This window comes from Pelophylax lessonae (genome assembly GCF_965119305.1).
Source record: "Pelophylax lessonae genome assembly, chromosome: 10".
NCBI lineage: Eukaryota > Metazoa > Chordata > Amphibia > Anura > Ranidae > Pelophylax > Pelophylax lessonae.
In genome coordinates, this window is record NC_138777.1 from 173473300 (window position 1) to 173490487 (window position 17188).

Below are 17188 nucleotides of genomic sequence, written 5' to 3' on the forward strand. Positions count from 1 at the left end.
GGCAACATGACGACCAAGCGGCAATTCGTCATGCTCGAATAATGTCGATATGCTCTCCTCCATAGCTCCAACTTAGTTTTACCGGCGTAGAATCCAGAGCATGCACAGGTGAGGAGGTGTCTTGCAATTGGCGTAGTGTTTGGGGGATATATTTTTCCCCATTAGGTAACTAGCTGTTTTTGGCTGTATTGATGTAACAACAGTAGTTACACCCTCTGCGCCTGAAAGTGCCTGGATATTTACAAGGTTCTTTACGGGCATTTCCCCTGTATGAGCTCTGTACCAGGCTATCCCCTATCGACTTGGGTGTTCTAAAAGTAAATCCATGTATGGGGGAAGGGAATGGGGAATGCCGCTCAGGTGTGTGTCCAAAAAGGTGCTGGCTGGATCCGCCGTCCAGGAAGATACAAGTAGAAATGTGAAGCCGCACTCAGATGATTGAAATCAAATAAAGTGTCTTTATTCTTCAAAAGTATCCAGGACAAACAGACAGTGTGAGGAACAGAATGTGTACCTTGGACACATTCTGTTCCTCACACTGTCTGTTTGTCCTGGATACTTTTGAAGAATAAAGACACTTTATTTGATTTCAATCATCTGAGTGCGGCTTCACATTTCTACTTGTTCTAAAAGTAAGGCCTGGTACTTCTGAGACACATGGTCCTATGTTCGGGGCAATGGTTAACAGATGCCAATATTTTTTGACAATGTTGGTGACCTGTCTGTGTTGTTTGGAATACCTAGTAATGAAGAGAGTGGGTTACGGTAGGGTTGTCACATGTCTTGTTCGAATAGAACAAAAGTTCTTGTCGTGTTTTTTTGGGTGGCTTTTCTATAAGCCTTTTTCAGACAGGAGGATAAATATCCATGTGCAAGAAGCCTCTCTAAAGGCCCGCACACACGTACCGATCGTCGGCATACAAACGTCGGCGGACGAAAGATCTGCCGATTGTACGCTTGTTAGTATGGTGCCTCCGACAGCTGTCTGCGCACATTCTGCGGACAAGAGTCTTTCTTGCAAGCATTTAAATTTTTGTATGCCGACACCAGAACGGACGATTGTTCGCCAGTCAGTACAGAATTCTGCCGACAGACTGCAGATTTGCAAGACTGGGCATGCTCAGAAAAGAAAAAACACAGGGAAAGTTAACCATTACATGACATCACTTCTGCAGTCGGCTGTAGTCGGCGGACAAAATTCTTGGGCAGTCTTTGCACTTTTCAACAGACACCGACATCCCGGGGAGAAAAGACGAACGTTTGTATGCCGACGATCGGTACGTGTGTACGGGCCTTTAGTTTGTCTGCTTCCTGTTTGAAGGAGCTATCGAGGGAGCAGTTATGTCTAAGTCTGAGATACTGGCTGAATGGTATCGATTGTACTAATGGTCTAGGATGAAAGCTGCTGGCCTGAGGGATTGAGTTCCCAGCTGTAGGCTTACTATACAAAGTACTGGTTAAATAACCATTATCCTCTTTGTGAATCTCGACATCAAGAAATGATATAGAATTCAGGTTGTAGTTCATAATGAACTTAAGATTAAGATTGTTAATGTCAAGTGCCCTTAGAAAATCCTGTAAAAGAGCAGGTGTGTCATCCCAGACTAGAAAGACATCGTCGATCTATCTTTACCAAAGAATCACATGGCCCATAAAATCAGCAAGTATGTCAGAGTCCAACAGCATATGCTCCCACTCCACCGGGTACAAGTTTGCATAGGAAGGGGCACAGCAAGTACCCATAGCTACCCCCTGCATCTAGAGGAAGTGGGAGCTGTTGAATGAAAAATAGATGCGATGGACAATAAAATGTAGAGACTCCAGGATAAATTCTTAAAACATAAAATCTTATGTCCATCGTGGAGACTCCCCTGAGTGAGGATTCGTCTAATGCATGATAAACCTCTATCGTGGGGAATCAAACTATATAGTGCTTCAATGTCGATGGCTACCAAATAAGCATTCTGAGGTATGTGTAGGTCTTCCAAAATCTGAAGAAGATGAATAGCGTCACTTTTGAAGGGATTTAGAGTGGCTGGCACAACAACAAATTTAACAATGGCATTGTTGAATTAAAGCTGGAAATGCTGAACAGTTAACTGGGGAAAGTAAAAAATACACGTGGAGGGATCCAAGCATTTTTTTCTGACACCCCACCCCCAATTCAGTTATGATGACATCTTTCAAGTTGTCGAACTCAAGAAGACTTTAGAAATGTGACAGCCAACTAAAAAAAATCTTAGAGGTCTCTACTGATCACAGAGTTTCTGGAAGCTGCTAACCAGCCATAATGACCCATAAGAGAGACACCAAAGCTTTTAAAGCTGGAAGGGATGGAATATATAGCATGAGCACTCATTGGCTTGAATGCACTCTTATAGAGTGTGTGTGTGTGTATGGGGCCCAACAGCAAAAGCAAAAAAAAAATAATTTGAGCAGTTCATTTAGCACAGATGTGCTGTAGATGCCTTCTTTAAAAAAAAATCAACAGAGGTACTGTATTTGTAATTATGGCCAACCATACAAAAGGTAAATTTTATTTCCTGCAACCACTGGTTGCAGGAAAGAAATTTGCTTGATTCACCCATCAACACAGATAGTGTTGATGCGCGAATCCCTCCTACTGGGCCATTGTATTCTTCCGGCGGGGACGGCTGAAGACAGTGATTATTGCTAGCGGCTATAGCAGCCGCTTGCGATAATTGCAAACAAATCCGGCAGGCTGGTTGTACCCAAGTTGATTGATCGATCACTTTCGTACATTCAGCCTGCCCATTAATGGTTCAAATCTAGCCTGCTTCCTGCTGAGATTTGAACCATGTATGGCCGGCCTGAGATGTGCTTATAAATAATAAAGAATTGTGATTTTTTTTTTTGTTTGACCCTAGATACTTTGGGATGGCCTTCTTTCCTGTAGCTTTCCGAGGTCCCACCTACCTTTCATGATTAGCGGACGACAATACCATGCACACATTTGAAATGATTTTAAAATTAGTTTTCTGAATCACAGAGACATTACACAGATGTAAGCAATATACTGTATACCAGGAAGCTGGGAGACCAATATTGACTTTTTTTTAGATTTTAATGATTTATTATTTATGTGGTTATTTTAGTATAGATCGCTGCCGTTTCTTCAACCGAAGGTGTGAATTGTTCACAAATCCATTGATCCTTTTAAACGCCTCCCCATTTTTGTTAAACTGTTGAAACTTCTGGATGTTGCAAGTTGTATATGTGTATTAAATAAAAAATATAAGTGTTGAGTTAAGATTGAGAGGTCTTGAGACTAGGACAGGGGTGCTTTACCTGTGGCCTGCAACCTCAAACCAGGAATGCACTGGGATGGCAAGCCCAGATCGCGATCAACGGGTTGCCTTCCCGCCATCCCAGAGCATCAGAGTGCATCAAGTTGGAGCCGGCAGGGAAGGAAGTAGGCTGCCACAGAGGGAGCAGGATTTGCATAAGCCGATGCATCCTCTGTAGTGCTGGATCCTATCCCAGGTAGAGTGATACCAAGTGCACTTTACCTGGGACCTTTCTAGCAGCCTAGAGAGTGATGCCAGCAGAAGCTAGAAGAGATAAAGAAGGTCAGTGTATTAAACAACACATACACTGTGCTTTTGAAATGGGCATTTTAGCAAATGGTTAACAACTATTAGGCTGCTTCCACGCTTATCTGCAGGTGCAGCAAAGTGCATCTACAGCTTTCCTGTGGGTAAGCTGCACTGGGCCAAAGAGTTGTATTATATCCTGAGGGTTTGGTGCACTGTCAGAAAGTGCGCCACACCCGCAAGATAGAATAGAAATCGCGCAGCAAAAGCCGGCCATAGAGATGGTTTGAATCTCGGCTGGTTCAGCGGGGAGCGGCTAAGATTCAAAACACGTATGGGCAGGCTGATTATCCCCAAATTGATCGATCAACTTGGGTACAACCAGCCTGTTGGATTTTTTATTCAATTATTTCCAGCAGCTAGCAATAATTACTGGATGGCTCCCCCTGCCAGGAGAACACAATAGCTCTGTTGGAGGGATTCCCCCACCAACACTGACTGAGTTGATGGGGTAATTTAATAATTTTCTTTCTTGCAACCTGGTTGCAAGAAAGAGAAAAAAAAATTGCATAATATATGGCCGGCTTAACCACCCCTGGACTAGGATATGTCTGAAATATGTCCATAGAACAGCTTTAACCACTTCAATACTGGGCACTTTCACCTCCTTCCTGCCCCTGCCAATTTTCAGCACTGTCGTACTTTTGAATGACAATTTCACTGATATGCCACACTGTACACATATGAATTTTTTATAATTTTGTTTTCACAGAAATAGAGATTTCTTTTGGTGGTATTTATTTATTTACCACTGTTTTTTCTATTTTTTGCTAAATAATAGAAAAATTACCAAAAATTATGAAAAAAAAAATGTTTTTCTTTGTTTCGGTTATAAAAATTTGCAAATTAATACTCTTTCTTTATAAATTTAGGCCAGAATGTATATTGCTGCATTTCTGAAAATAAGCCAAATCAGTGTATATAGTCTGTAGGAAAGTAATAGAGTCCACAAACTATGGTATATACTGTATATATCTGAAAATGTATCAATCCTGATGTACTAATGATCTCGTTTTTTGAGGCCTAAAAAGGTTAGGACAGTACAAATATCCCTCAAATTACCTATTTTTGGAAAGTGGATAGTCCACAAGTATTTAGCAAGAGGCATAGCGAGTTTTTTGAAGTTGTAATGTTTTTGTCATAATTTTCGGGAAAATTGGAAAATTAAAAAAAAATGTTGGAGGTTTAATTTCTGTCCACAGGAAGCTACAAAGTAACTCCCCTGTTAATTCTAAAAAAATAAAAAAAGAATCTGAATAATGTCAAAGAAAATTCAGTAATCAGCTGAATTCAAGAACCCAATTTCTCCAATACTTCTAAAACCAATTTTTCACAAATATTACACAACTTTGAAGAATCTACATTGCCAGTAAAAACACAGAGGAATATTAAAGTTTATGTAAAGCCAAAACTTTTTGTTTAGTTTTGGATAGAATGTGAATGGGTTGGAACCCCTGTCTGGTTTCCATTTCTGTATCCCCAGGGCTGAACCTGCAGCTCTCCTGAAAGGTAAGATGATGTCACCCATGCCTTCCAGAATTTGACAGAAGCCAGGAATAAGGTATGTCATTTTAAAATTTTTTTTTGCAAAAACGTAATTTTTCAATGTTTTTTCAAGCCAATTTTATTAGAGGCAGTCAGTAAAGCAGACCTTCTTTTTTCATGGAAGGTCTGCTTTAAAGTAGTTCAATGGATGTTACATGGATTTCCACAAGAACACGTATAAAACACACCATGCACATATACTGCACTGCACCTAAAATGTGCAGATGTCAACGGGGAGGGACTGATAGTAGTAATATACCTCCTTTAACAGGGAGAGTTTGGTAATTGCTATGTCCTCGTCTGCTCTGTCGGAACTGCGTTTCGCCTGTACAAGCCATTGTGAATGGAAAAAAAAAACAACTCTAAAGCATACCAAATGAAGGCCTTTTTTCCAAAAGCATGCTTTTTTTAACCTGCTTCTGTACCTGATACTCATTTTCTAACCCTTAACCGATAAGCTATAATGCATTCAATGACGTTTATTTTGACAAGCTGAGCTTTAGCTGAATTTAAATTCTGGGAATGTACGGTATTTCAATGACTTGCATGCTGTCATTTTGACTGAGCCTGCATTCTAGCTGCACAAAATGAAGCCACTAGATATACAGAATTTCCTTTCTTTGACTAGGTAGAACCAGTAAGGACACTTCAGGCAATGTTTCCTGTGAAATGTGTGTACGTTAGAGGAGAAGATTTCTCAATAAATGCCATTTTTACATGGCAGGCAGGTAAATTAATAGGCCTCCCGCTGGGTTTCTAAAACATCACACAGCCTTTGCTGACTCAGAACACCTACCTGTGGACAGCACTGTTTTAGTGTGCCGCCAGCTCCATGCTGATGCCATCCATTAGGCCAAAATAAGACTGTCCGTGTGTAGGCGGGTTAAGTTTGCACAGGGCCATTTGATGCTTTAAAAACCCCGTGGGTGGGGCTTTAATTCACAGGCTTGCCATTTCAGAGTGACATTTACCTAGAAGTCCTTTTTCCTTTTAAAGACTCTTATTTACATGACATTTTCTTTGTATTTTGTTAGCGAGAAAGTTATAAAATGTAGAAAGATACTGTATATGGTACTGTACAATAAAATCAAAAAATGATTTTTTTATAGATTATGCAAGCAAAACATAAGAAAATATGATGCTCAGCAAATTTTAATGGCACTCTGTTTAAAGTTCGGCTTCATATTGCATCATATATCTACATTGTCCATAGCATTTAATCAAATTCGTCTACATTGTTCATAACATTCAATTTTTTGCTTCTAATGTTTCTACATAGGTGACAGGGAAAGGTATAATGAACAGAAATTAGGAAGCCCAAAGTAGGTAGGGTGGTTAAAAACATTATGGACCCACCCACAATTATTCATTTTCAGGATTTTATATTACTAGAGCGCTACCCCCAAAGGAGCCGCTGGCAACTGGACTTATTTCCCCCTACACAGCACACACAGCACTCACAGCCAGGCACATAGCATTCTCAGCTCTCCTCCACAGGTTCAATAATCAGTCTAGGGGTTTTGTTTTTTGGTGTTTTTATTGGGGAACAGTGAATTTGGATAGGGAGGGTTGTGAGCATTGGCTACCCCAAACTGTAGAACTTGAGGACTGCTAAATTTCTGGCTGCTGTGTACAGGTTGCAAGCTGCATCACATACAACTTAGGCTGCAATGTACTTTACCCTGGTTAATAGTAGTAGTAGTGGTAATCGTACAACTCCTGGCTGTCTTGCACTGCTCCCTGCTGTACTAAGCTCAGTCTCTGAAATATGTCATGCTCCTGGTTGTCTTGCACAAAACCAGGCTACACCTGGTCCTGTCTTGCAGCGTGAAACCCCCCACAGTGCAGCGTGAACCCCCCCCCACAGTCACTTCTCCTTTAACTAGCTCGATCAAGTCCTCACTTAGTCCCAGAAAATGAAGGTCCCTCCCTCCAGATCTCTTGGTCCTTTGGTTCATATGATGACCCAATCTGTCTCTCTTTCTGGTAGGGTCCACAGCTAGTCTTGGCTCAGACCGTAAAGGCTGTACCAAGCTCCTGAGACCACTCCCCTCCTCCTCTCTGCCCCAGGGGCAGAGTCCCTTGTACAGTGTAACGCTCCTGCGTTTTTAGTATAGGCTGGATTTGCAGCTGCAAAATCTCCACTCAGTAGTCATGTAGAGATGTGTTGAATACCAGATCCTACTCTCCAGGACTCATCACCGTGGGCCTGTCAGCTTCAACATACAGATATATACACACTCAATGAGATGTTCCTGGAGTGATAGGATGTATATGATAGTATGAAGGTGATGTGCTGAAGGGACAGGTGTGAACAGTGACAAGGATGGTAATCACTTGATAGGTTTGTATAGGAGAGTTCAAGATGGTATTTAGGAATGCAGATAGGTTAGTATCGAGTATGCTAACAGGTGGTGAGGACAGCAGATGACAAATACAGGATAGACTAACCCAGTGCAAGGATAGATAGTAGTAGACAGGAGAGCTAGCAATCTATGCAGCAGTGCAGATGATAGATGGTAGTAGGCTCAAGAGCTAGCAATCTATGTAACAGTGCAGATGATAGGATAGTATGGATAGGTAGTAACAGTCCTTAATGTGCATAGGTAGATAGTGCAATAAGGTTATGGAGGGTTCCCCTGCGGGGTACTTATCACTTGTAATGTTAGTAGTTTAGAGAGGTCCAGTAGATAAGGAATGATCCGGTAGCGAGATACAGGGATCAGTAGCGAGGTTCCGGTCTGCTCCAGGTAAAGGGAATAGCTGGAGGTTCCGATCGAGAGACAGGCTTGAAAGCATGTGGATAACAAGGCAGGAAAGCAGGGTGAGATAGCCATAAGTAGAAGCAGTATTCCAAGAGTGATCGGGTAGCGAGATACAAGATCAGTGAGTGAAACAAGTCCAGGTAGCGAGATACATGAGCGAGTAACATCAGGTATGGCTGCTTCAGGCATGGCTTGATCGAACCAACCATGCGGTTGAACGAACAATGTGAGTGAGACCGCCGGCGGTTGAAATAGCCGCTCTGCGGTGCTCAGCAGTGACATCATCGTTCTTAAAGGTATATGCGTACCACCTGAAGAGAAAGGTGGGACGCATTACAGAGAAAGTGGTGATTAAGGGTACCGGAGGTACCAGAATCTTACAGTACCCCCCCCCTTAAGGCCGGCTCCGGAAGGCCTATAGGACAGGTTTCTCTGGGTGTTTCGAGTGAAAGTTCCGTATAAGTCTAGGCGCATGAATATCAGAGGTATCTAGCCAGGTGTCGTCTTGGGGTCCATAGTTCTTCCATCTTATGAGATACTGGAATCTTCCTCTATGGATGCGAGAATCCAAAATTTCCTTGATCTCATACTCTTCTCCGCCTTCAACTTGTATTGGAGGTGGAGGCAAGATGGTAGGCCTTATTCCTTGGTTAGGAACATGGGGCTTCAATAGCGACACATGGAAGATGGGATGGATCTTGAGATCTGCTGGTAGGGTGAGCTGTACTGCAGCTTTTCCGATAAGTTTTTTAATTGGGAAGGGTCCCAAAAATAAAGGTCCAAGCTTCTTGCTAGGGATTTTTAATCTTAAGTTCTTTGTCGATAGCCAAACAAGGTCCCCAATAGCATACTGAGGAGAAGGTCTTCTACGAAGGTCGTAGTACTTTTTTTGTTGACTGTGAGCGTGTGATATAGTGGTATTGAGTAAACCCAAAGAGTCTTTTATTTGGGTAAGGTAATCCGAGGCTACTGGGTTACTCGATGGCAGGATGCGTGGTGGAAGAAGAGTGGGATGAAACCCATAGTTCAAGTAGAACGGACTTTGCTTCGTAGTACTGTGGGTTGCGTTGTTGTAAGCAAATTCTGCTAGAGGAAGGAGATCCACCCAATCATCCTGCAAGTATGATGTGTAGCAACGTAGATATTGTCTAATGCACTGGTTGACTCTTTCAGTCTGTCCGTTGGTCTGAGGATGGTAGGGAGAAGTGAGCTTTCGCTCAATGCGTAAAATTTGACAAAGTGCTTGCCAAAATTTAGAGATGAATTGTGAACCACGGTCGGACAAAAGAGTTTTTGGAATTCCATGCAACTTAAACACATGTTTCATCAGTAGTTCTGCTGTTTGTTTAGATGAAGGTAGTCTACGGATAGCAATGAAATGTGCCATCTTTGTCAAGTGGTCCACTGACACTAGGATGGTATTAAATCCTTTAGAGGGTGGTAGTTCTACTATGAAATCTAAGGACACAACTTCCCATGGAACCTGGGGTATTGGTAGACTACAAAGTAGTCCAGATGGTTTTGTAGTGTCAATTTTGGACCTTGCACAGATGTCACATGAAGAAACAAATTTTTGTACAGACGTCTTCATATCAGGCCACCAAAACTGCCTGGTGAGCAATTTAAAGGTTTTCGTTATACCCATATGTCCTGCCATGGGCACATCATGCGATAACTCCAAGATCTTGGTGCGCATAGTAGGGGGTATGTAGAGTTTGTCATTGTAATAGAGGAAGCCTTCTGCATCTGTATTTAGTTGTGGTGGAGGTGAATCCATTCTTATACTGTGCAAAATCTCTTCCTTCAAGGAACGGACAACACCAATAATGCGTTCATAGGGTATTATGGGAATGGAAGGGATTTCGGCGCAGTTATCTTCGGTTAATCGTGATAGCGCATCCGCTTTTTTATTTTTGTCTGCAGGCGTGTAGGTCACTAGGAAATTAAATCTTAAAAAGAATAATGACCATCGTACCTGCCGGTGGGAGAGAGTCTTGTTAGTCTGGAGGTATTGAAGGTTTTTATGATCTGTATATATGAGTATTGGTAACTGGGTACCTTCGAGCAGATGTCGCCAATTCTCCAGTGCCAGTTTTATGGCAAGCAACTCCTTTTCACCCACTGGGTAATTCACATCTGGGCTGCTTAGTGATTTTGAAAAGAAAGCAACTGGGTGGAGTGATGAAGTGTTTGTTGGTCGTTGGGAGAGAACTGCTCCTACTGCCATATTTGACGCATCTACCTCTAGAATATATTGGAGGGATGGGTCTGGATGGCGTAGTATGGGAGCAGAAGTAAAGCTTGATTTTAACAAGCAGGATGCTTGATTTGCTTCTTCTGACCATTTGAATGTTTTTTTTATACTTGTCAGTTGTGTGAGAGGTCTCACAATAGCGGAAAAGTTCTTGATGAACTTCCTATAGAAGTTCGAGAATCCAAGGAATCGCTGTAGGGCCTTACGAGTTGTTGGTATAGGCCAGTCTAGAATACAGGATATCTTACTCATATCCATCTTAATTCCAGTTTTGGATATGAAGTATCCTAGAAATAATATTTCTTCTTTATGAAATAGACATTTTTTTAATTTCACATATAGTCTGTGTGAGAGCAGTCTGGACAACACAAGTCTTACATGTTTTATGTGTTCAGGCATAGATCGAGAATAAATAAGTATATCGTCTAGGTATACTACAACACAGACATCAAGTAAGTCTCTAAAGATATCGTTTATGAATCTTTGGAAAGCTGCGGGAGCATTACATAGCCCGAATGGCATCACAAGGTATTCGAATAGTCCGTATCTGGTTCTGAATGCTGTTTTCCACTCATCCCCGTCACGGATTCGGATTAGGTTGTATGCCCCTTTCAGGTCTAATTTGGTGAAATAGGTAGCCCCACGCACCTGTTCAATAAGTTCAGGGATGAGCGGCAAAGGATAGCGATCCTTTATCGTAATCGTGTTTAATTGCCTATAATCGATAATAGGCCTGAGACTGGAATCTTTATTGTGGACAAAGAAAAGTCCTGCAGCAGTGGAAGAAGTAGAGGGTCTAATGAACCCTTTTGTCAAATTCTCATCCAAGTATTCCTTGAGATGAGAAAGTTCATCCTGTGAAAGGGGATAAACATGACCGAAAGGCAATTTGCTGTTAGGGAGTAGAGCGATAGTGCAATCGTAATCCCTATGGGGAGGCAACACTTGAGCATTTTTCTCAAGGAACACTTCGGACAGATCCTGATAACATAGTGGTGCAATTTCATCTGACACCACAGACAGAATCTTCCCATAAGATGGGAGGTTACACGTATTCTCACAATAGTGAGAAGGGAAAACCAAAGTTCGTTTTTTCCAATCTATGATTGGTTGGTGTGTGTGTAACCAGGGAAGTCCCAAAATAATAGGAAAATGGGGTGAGGATAGTATGTCAAAGGTGATGGTCTCCACATGTGATTCGTTGGTAGTGGCAAGGAGTGCCTGTGTCTGGTTGGTGATTGGACCAGAAGACAGTGGAATACCAATAATGAAACTAACAGAAACAGGCTTAGATTTTGAAATAATAGGTATTTTATTTAAGGTAACAAAGCGTGTATCAATATAGTTTCCACAAGATCCAGTGTCGACCATAGCCTTGGTGGTGATCCTAGTTTGGTCCCACTGTAATATTAAATGAACAAAAAGATAGGGGTTAGAAAAGGAAGTCGTTAATCCTCCCAGCAAGACATGTGAACACTCATCCTCTTTTTTGCGGACAAGGGGACAGGTGCTTATCAAATGATCCGAGGATGCGCAGTACATGCAGAGATTTCTGGATGTTCTTCTAGCTCGTTCAGTAGTCGTTAAAGGTGGGCGTATGGTTCCTACATCCATGGGAGTAGGGTCAACGGCCGAAATCTGAGAAGGACTAGACAATGGCATTCCCATCTTTTCAGCCCTTCTTTCTCGCAGTCGTCTGTCGATGTTGATACTAAGTTGTATCAAGGCCTCCAAGATGCCAGGTAAATCCGTTCGGGCGAGCTCGTCTTTAACAGCTTCCGATAACCCGAGTCTGAATTGAGTTCGCAAAGATGTGTCATTCCACCCTGAATCAAGGGTCCATCTTTTGAACTCAGATACAAAGTCTTCTACAGGTCTCCTTCCTTGTTTTAAGGCCCTCAACTGAATATCAGCAGTACTCTGCCTATTGGGGTCATCGTATAAACTAGCGAGTTCCGCTAGGAATAAGGAATAGGTGTTGAGAATCTGATCATTATTCTCAAAGAGAGAGTCTGCCCAGGCCCGGGGATCACCCGTCAACTATGAAATAACGGTACAGACTTTTATTTGATCAGTGGGGTATGTACGAGGTTTTAACAAAAAAAGCAATTGACATGCGTTTTTGAATTCACGAAATTTTTTCCGATCACCTGTAAACACTAGAGGAGGGTTTATTTTAGGTTCAGGAGGCTGAACAGCAGTAAGCCGTGAGAGCTGGGTTACCTGCTGTGTCAGAGTCTGATTCTTTTCTTGTACGTCAGTCAGAGCAAGTATTAACGCTTTTACTTGTTGTGTTAATTGTGTAATTCTGCTGAATCCATTTTTAAGGTTCGTTCAATCTGTAACGCTCCTGCGTTTTTAGTATAGGCTGGATTTGCAGCTGCAAAATCTCCACTCAGTAGTCATGTAGAGATGTGTTGAATACCAGATCCTACTCTCCAGGACTCATCACCGTGGGCCTGTCAGCTTCAACATACAGATATATACACACTCAATGAGATGTTCCTGGAGTGATAGGATGTATATGATAGTATGAAGGTGATGTGCTGAAGGGACAGGTGTGAACAGTGACAAGGATGGTAATCACTTGATAGGTTTGTATAGGAGAGTTCAAGATGGTATTTAGGAATGCAGATAGGTTAGTATCGAGTATGCTAACAGGTGGTGAGGACAGCAGATGACAAATACAGGATAGACTAACCCAGTGCAAGGATAGATAGTAGTAGACAGGAGAGCTAGCAATCTATGCAGCAGTGCAGATGATAGATGGTAGTAGGCTCAATAGCTAGCAATCTATGTAACAGTGCAGATGATAGGATAGTATGGATAGGTAGTAACAGTCCTTAATGTGCATAGGTAGATAGTGCAATAAGGTTATGGAGGGTTCCCCTGCGGGGTACTTATCACTTGTAATGTTAGTAGTTTAGAGAGGTCCAGTAGATAAGGAATGATCCGGTAGCGAGATACAGGGATCAGTAGCGAGGTTCCGGTCTGCTCCAGGTAAAGGGAATAGCTGGAGGTTCCGATCGAGAGACAGGCTTGAAAGCATGTGGATAACAAGGCAGGAAAGCAGGGTGAGATAGCCATAAGTAGAAGCAGTATTCCAAGAGTGATCGGGTAGCGAGATACAAGATCAGTGAGTGAAACAAGTCCAGGTAGCGAGATACATGAGCGAGTAACATCAGGTATGGCTGCTTCAGGCATGGCTTGATCGAACCAACCATGCGGTTGAACGAACAATGTGAGTGAGACCACCGGCGGTTGAAATAGCCGCTCTGCGGCGCTCAGCAGTGACATCATCGTTCTTAAAGGTATATGCGTACCACCTGAAGAGAAAGGTGGGAAGCATTACAGAGAAAGTGGTGATTAAGGGTATCGGAGGTACCAGAATCTTACATACAGGGGCCTCCTCCAGATGGCTGGACCCTGGACTCTGCTCTAGGGTTGCCACTTTTTCTTCAAGCCAGACCCGAATACTTTAGTGGCGCAAAGCAAAATCTTTTTTTTTTTTTTTTTAGCATACACTATAGGGTTGTAACAGACCTGGGACACCTTTGGGCACTCCAAAGAGAATTTTAATGCAGCATGCATAGTGCCCCCACACCCTCCTGTCAGGCCCTGTTCCGAGCCACATTCCTGTCTGAAAATTGTGTCCAGGTTCAGGGCGGACTGAAACCGGACACGTGATTTAAAACCCTGACTGTCCGGGTGAATCCTGGACAGGTGGCAACCCTACTCTGCTCCCCCACTACCAGGCCTCAGAATATTTATGAACTCCATGACCACCTACTGGACCACCCTTTCCAGGGATTGACTAGGAACAGGGCCGGATTAAGAGCATCATGGGCTTGGTGCAGAGGATTTTGAAGGGCCTTAAGGGCCGTGCCTCGGCATGCACCCAGAGGAGGAAGGGTGCAGCCATGCATGCCTAATTCAACATGGGATGCTGTCTCTGAAGCCCATAAACACATCCATGCATCGGCAACTGTCCCTCCTTGTCCAGCCTTCGTGCTGTGTGGGGAGGTTCTGAGGGAGCTGCCTGGGGAAGCGAGCATAGAAGCCAGACTTCTGTGTTTACAAGTGGCAGAAGAGCGGTAACAGTGAATATGGCCAACCCGGGGCCTATATTAAGGTAGGGGCCTGGAGCTGCAGCTCCAATAGCCCCTACGTTAATCTGGCCCTGACTAGGAATCCTATATTTCCTGGAAACTTCCAGATGACAGGGGGAAGGGACACAACACCAGCCTATGAGGCACTGAAATGCCCAGAACAATCTACCTCTCTGCTCTTCTACTTACAGAGGAGCCAAAAAAATTAACCTATCAGCCTACCAAACTGGGGAGGGTACTACATCACACCAACAAGCCTTACAAAAACAAATATGTATTTTAATGCATGTTTGTACATGTGCATAGGTTAGCCATTGTTTTCAATGGTACTAGTTCATAACTTTGGGATGGGTTAATGTACATTACGCTTTTCGATGCATCAGTAAGGCCTGTTGATGACCATGAAAGGGCAGTAAAATGCATGATTGTTGATAACGCATGTAAAATCACATTAAAACCTAAATGGCCAAATTTATGGCTAGTGCAATATTTCAGCATACTGTTAGATTTCAGCAAAATATGTGACTAATTACTGCTTAATGGCAAACTATATTACATGATTATCTCAAGGGATTCTTAGGTCTGGAGCACCACTTGGTGTATGGTCAGAATAAACGTGCCTTTCCTTGAGTCTCTGTTCCTCTGCTCGCACCCTATTTCAATAATGTCCCCCCCCCCCTCCCCTACAGCTCTGCTTCTGCAGAGAACAGTTTCAGGCTGCTGGCTGCATCCCCGTCACACCAGCTCACTCCGCATACTTCTTCCCTCCCCCCTTCAAGGATCCCTGGGGAATATATGGTGTTCCAATATTAAATAGGAGGGGGGGGGGGGTATAGTTATACACTATATGCATATAATTACAAATATATAAAAGGTTTATGTAGAATTTTTTTTTTACATTCTTGGGAGGGGAAATAGGGGGGGGGGGGGGTTGTAACAAAGGCTCAGATCCATTTGGAGCACCAAATCACCACATTTGAAATAAAGGAGTAAGAGAGCTGTTTTGAGAAAAGCTTAGGTATTACTATACTCCTGAACTGGAAGTGTTGTGTCGGTGTACCATAATGGCTGTGCCAGTTTTAGATATAGCTGTAATAGCCCATTATATACGCCTCTCAACACTAAAAAAAAATGGTAATTTAAAAAGAATGGTATTTTTAAGCTAAAAAATAGGCATTTATTAGATAATAAGAAAACATATGTGGAAATAGTCTTTGCTTCAAAGAAACTAAAGAATGCACTACTTAATGTCAAGGTCCCCTAGTAAAGCTTCACGTGTGTATTCTGTTATTTCAGAGACTTGGTATATTCTTGTCTTTCGTTGTCTTGAAGCAGTGCTTCATATCCTTTCTTACTGCAACGCCACACAAAGGTATCTATAAACCTTCCCCGACTAGTCAGTCCACCTACTTTAACTAGAATATCTTGCCTTTTGAATCAAATCGCCCTCTGGTTTTCAATGTCCTGCAGACAAGCTGTTTATGATTCAGAGTACTAATTATTCCCTATAGCTTCCCTTTCCCTTTATGTTTCTGTGAAAGTCCAATAGGCTACTGAAGTATAACTTGCATGCACAGCAATCTTTAATAATATCTAGATCTACATAGCAACATCTGAGCTTTCCAAATACTGGTTATTTCATGCAGCACTGTTATTGACAAGCTTTTCCTTCCACTAGTAATTTTAGCCACCAATCCTTGACTCCCCCAGCTCATTCCCAATTTATGGACTCCTTCCTTCTTTCGGCTCATTGTCAGTACAATGCATGTAACTCATGCAGATCCTCCCTGGTATTGCTGCATTGTTCATGTCCTCCTGTGGGAGCTTCTCAAACCTTTTTTAGACCTATTATATATGGGTTGATTTAATTAAACTGGAGAGTATAAAATCTGATGCAGCTCTGCATAGAAACCAATCAGCTTCCAGGTTTTTGTTGTCAGCGCTTAATTGAACAAGCTGAAGTTGGAAGTTGATTGGCTACCATGCGGAGCTGCACTGGATTTTGCTCTCTCCAGTTTTAGTAAATCAACCCCATAGTGTTTCTCCAATTGTTTTCATGTTTATTATTTTTAGCAGCAAGTTGCTCACTAGTGATAATGTATTCTTTTTTTTTTCACCATCTTTAGTCGCTTGTCCTGATTGCTGAACTCTTCCATATCTGGCTCTCTCCCAGTCTCTCTCTCCTTCTGTGTTTTGTTGTTTATTTTATTACAGGTAATTATCCCTGATCTCAAAGAACCTACAATCTATAGTCCCTATCTCACATGCACGCACAGCTCCCTTAGCTTAAAGCATATCTAAAGCCATACCCTTTGATATGAAATATAAGCTCTGTTAGAATTTCCGATGGTTCCTGCTGAAGAACAAAATTTTCTTAGTGAGTGGCTAAGTCAGTCCCTTCCCAACCAACGTCCTTGAAATATTGAAGTAGTTGGGTGGAAAACTGTCAGCTGAGAAGTGTCTGCATCCAATCAGATGCAGCTGCTGTTCCCGTAGTATGATAGATTGCAGCTGCTTTTAGAGAACAATCAGACAGCTGAGGGATTTGTCCAGCCGCACTGTATATTGTGGATGGAGAAATCTGTTTGATTTCTTTCGTTCAGCCTGCAGGCTAAATAAAGAGAAAATCTAAAGCTGGCCATAGACGTATTTTTTTTTAAGTTCAGCCAGGAGGCCAAGCAAAAAAAAACAACAGATTACTCCATCGACAGAAATGGCTGCTGGACCCGCCAAATTTTGGTCAGTGCATGTCCAGCTTAGGTTGGTATGGTCAACCATAAACTGGTTATACACATACTGAAATTTGGCTGGTTCGGCAGGAACAATCCTGCTGGAAAACCAGCATATGATCAGTCGCTGCAGGCAACGGCTGCAATTCTGATCAGTGTATTCTAACGGGTC

The 17188-nt window shown here is 42.4% G+C and overlaps 1 protein-coding gene across 1 annotated transcript in view; it reads left to right on the forward strand.

Annotated features, from left to right (window-relative positions):
* The first annotated feature begins 5098 nt into the window (after positions 1-5098).
* Positions 5099-17188, forward strand: part of RCOR2 (REST corepressor 2) — a 98110-nt gene continuing 86020 nt past the window's right edge. The window contains exon 1 of the mRNA XM_082270892.1: positions 5099-5123. The gene's annotated coding sequence lies outside the window, so the exon portion shown is untranslated. The remainder of the gene's footprint in view (positions 5124-17188) is intronic.